A 3,819-nucleotide genomic window follows, 5' to 3' on the forward strand; every position below is an offset into this window, starting at 1 on the left:
AATGTAGAATTTGTGACTCTAAGATGTCAAGGAGCTGAAAGGATATCAGCCAGGCTCACAGAAAATACTCAAAAAATGATAGCTATTCTCCTTATTACTTAGTTTTGGAATGCTCCGATATTACAAGGACTGGCTCCTCTTAAGTATGTTTGGTTTTGCTGGAATCTTGGGAGGGCAAACAGTTTGAAGCTCTGCCAGGACACAGGGCAAAGTGCAGCTCTGTGTCAGCAACACCCCAGTGGGGACCAGCACTTCCTGGTACAAAGTTCTGTTTGTCCCTCTTCACCTCAGGTTGATACCAACCTCGTACCCACCTGGAAAGGCTACAGCACAGCCACATAGGACAGGTAGCCCAGGGGAGGACCTCCGGCCCTCTCTGCCCTCTCTTCCCTCCTCCCGGCAGGGCTGTTGGTGGCAGAAGCTCGCCACCTTGTGGACACCCACAGTTCTCTGTCTGAAATCAGAATCAGGCTTGGAGAGAAGGGGCTGCAAAGACCTACCTAAGTAAGTAAGTAAGTGAAGTCGCTCAGTCGTGTCCGACTTTTTGCGACCCCATGGACTGTAGCCTACCAGGCTCCTCTGTCCATGGGATTTTCCAGGCAATAGTACTGGAGTGGATTGCCATTTCCTTCTCCAGCAGATTTTCCCAACCCAGGGATCGAACCCAGGTCTCCCACATTGTAGACAGACGCTTTACCGTCTGAGCCACCAGAGAAGTCCTACCTACCTACCTCCATATATAGCCTCGTTTTATCAGGCTCTGCAAGTCAAGGTCTGGGTGGAAAATCTCTCTGATCTTGAAAATATCTAAGAAATAAGGAAGATGGCTCCAAGCAGGCCCTGAGGGACGGCCCCTCCTGCCTGTGTCTCAAGGTCTCCTCCCCAGGCTATGTGGCAGGAGCAGCTACTTCTCTCTCATGGGTGGGAGAGCCTTGGCCCCACCCAGACCACGGCTTCCACAAACCCAGAAGAAACCTCCCCATTGGCTTGGAGATATCCAGTTCTGACTCAAAGCGCAGAGAGCTGGGGTCTTTCTCAACCAGTGTATTCAAAGGCTAGTCTATGCCTCGGTTTCTTCATCCATTCAATGAGGGTAATAGCAGTGTCTATGTAATTGATCTGTTGTGGACATGAAATGAGTTAACCTAAATAAAGTGCTCAGATGACTGCCTGAGCCAGCAGGCCCAATACCTGTTAACCAGTATGTGCCCCTCTCCCCACCCACCCCGTACCACCACCATCAAACCCAGCTTTCAGCAATATTCTTACATCTCAAGGCATCCCCACTCACTGTCAGATACCAGTGGTATCCAGGTATGCCAGGTGCTGTGGGAGGGGAATAAAAATAGGTAAGTTATAGTCCTTTCCTCCAGCAGTTGCGGGACAGTCCAGGAGCAGGGATGACACGCGTACACACCAGTGCCCCGCCTGCTCTCAGACGCTGCCACTGACCTGGTAGACTGGGGCAGTCCAGTGGCGTGAAGGCCCCTCCTGCCAGCCTTTCTGCAGAGGGAAGCCAGCACTGACAGGCCGCTGCTCCCTTCCAAACCTCATCCTCCCTGAGGCAGGTAACACCACAGATGAGAAGGGAAAAAATGGAGTGACTTCTCAAGCAGAGCTCTCTGGGAAACTGGAGTCACTTAAACTTATTTCTCATGACTTCTCAGGCTAAGCTTTCTCTTCCCTGTGTTTGCAAAAGCTGGACAAACATACAGCAGGAGGATTTAGAGGATTTCAAGCATTGGCATAACTGTCAAATTGTGATTTTAAAGTCATCATTCTGTGTTGTGAGTGGTAAAAAAAAAAAAAAAAAACCCACCCACACAGGGTTATATAGAAGAAGGGACTGTGCTGACTCACAAAGCTGAAGGGTGGTGAGATGTTCCCAGTGGGGCTAGACCCAGAGCCTCATGTGATGTTACCAGGTACACGCCTTCTTTATCTCTGAGCTCTGCTTCCCCCACCTGGACTCAACCTCAGAAAAGCTTTCTCCCAGCAGCTCTACTTTACACAGTACCAGCTCAACCCACTTCTCTTTAATGCTTCAGCTAGGGTTACTGGATTTAGCAAATATTTGGGACACACTTAAAATAAAAAAACTATTCCTTGTTGATCTGAAATCCAAATGCAACTAAACATCCTGTATGCTATCTGGCAATCCCCCCTCCAGTACAGGTCCTAGGACTGCATCTGGGCGATCTGAATCACATACCACCTCAGACCCAGTTGCTATGGTCAGGAGGATGGGCTGTGCCCGCTGGCAGACAAGGGTCACCTGCCTGTCTCATGTCAGCCCTCCTAGTACATGTGCCCTGATGTTGGGAGACAGGGTCCCTCCCCAATAACTGGGATGCTGACCCTAGAGGCAGGGGGTAAACCCTGCACCAGCAAAAACAACAGATGTCCACACAATGGCCATGAATGTCCTGGTCAACACTGAGAACAGAAAACTCTGGGTGGTTGTACAGCACACAACGGTTTAGAAGGCATTTGCCCACCACTCTTTCTTGCCTCCCATACCTCTGTTTGGCTGGCAGAGCGGGTACTGTGATCACTTCCTGTATTTCTTTGTAAGACCATCACAACAAAGTACCACAGACTGGGGCGGTGAAGCAGCAAACATCTACCATCTAACTATACTTCTGGAGGCTGGGAGGGCAAGATCAGGGTGTCAGCAGGCTTGTTTTCTCCCGAGGCCTCTCTCCTTGGTCTGCAGATGGCTGTCTTATCGCTATGTCCCTCAGTATATGTCTGTGTATATATCTCTTCCTGGATACTGGTCATATGGGATAAGGGTTCACCCATGTGACCTCATTTGACCCTAATTTTCTCTTTAAAGACCCAATCTTCGAACCTTCCTGGAAGTGCGCACAGCAAGCCCCCTTTGTGGTCCCTACACCAAATAAGGGGGCCAGGCAGCCCGTGTTTCTGAAATAAGCATTCTCTGAAAGGAATGAAACAGAGAAAGAAAGAAATAAAAAACCCTAAAAGAGTTTTAGGAGATTTAGCAAAAAGGAGAGGAGCACAGGAGTACACGCTCATGATTTGAAGGGATTAAGACTTTTTAGAACAGCAAAAATGATGAGGCCTATGGATGTGTAAATGAGCCCCACGAAGAACTAATCAGAAAAAAAAAAAAAGGCCCGTAAAACAAGCGAGGGGAGAACAGTGAATATTTCAAGTGTCTTTAGTTCATAAGAAATTCATGAGCAAAACGTGTGGAGATCTTGTTGGTTTTGGTGGTGGGAAAGAATTGTAAATATGTATAATATGTAAATACCTCTGATAATAAAAGCCCATGAAGATTAACGAAGCTGTCTTCAGAAAAGCTGTGAGCTGTATGAGATGCTAATATCACTGCCGTCACTCTAAGAAATTACCATAATGCTTACAGCGCTTTGAAAGTTTTCGAGCTTTGAAAAGAAACGCATAAACACTAACCAGAAGGCGCGCACTCACGCATACACACACACACACCTTTTTTTCTCGTTCCTTCGTTCGTCTCTCCCTCCCTTCTAATCTCTAATTTTTTTTTAAATATGAGGAAGACAGCCTTAGTGAAAACTTGTGTTGGAGTTGCACCTCTCTGACTTCAAGTGCAAATTCCTGCCCCCACGGACCAGCTGTGAAATGCTGGGACAGCCACGCGGGCGCCCTCGGACTCACGCTCCGCGTCTGTGAAATGGGCAGACCCCCCCCCCCCCCCGTCTCCCCACGTTTGGGGAGGAGCGAATGCGGACACTCAGGGAGGCCCGCTCGGCGCCTCTCCCGCCCCGGCGCGCGCCGGCCCGTGGCCCCGGAGCTTCCGGCGAGCGAACG

This window comes from Bubalus kerabau, chromosome 4, assembly GCF_029407905.1.
Source record: "Bubalus kerabau isolate K-KA32 ecotype Philippines breed swamp buffalo chromosome 4, PCC_UOA_SB_1v2, whole genome shotgun sequence".
NCBI classification, from domain to species: domain Eukaryota; kingdom Metazoa; phylum Chordata; class Mammalia; order Artiodactyla; family Bovidae; genus Bubalus; species Bubalus kerabau.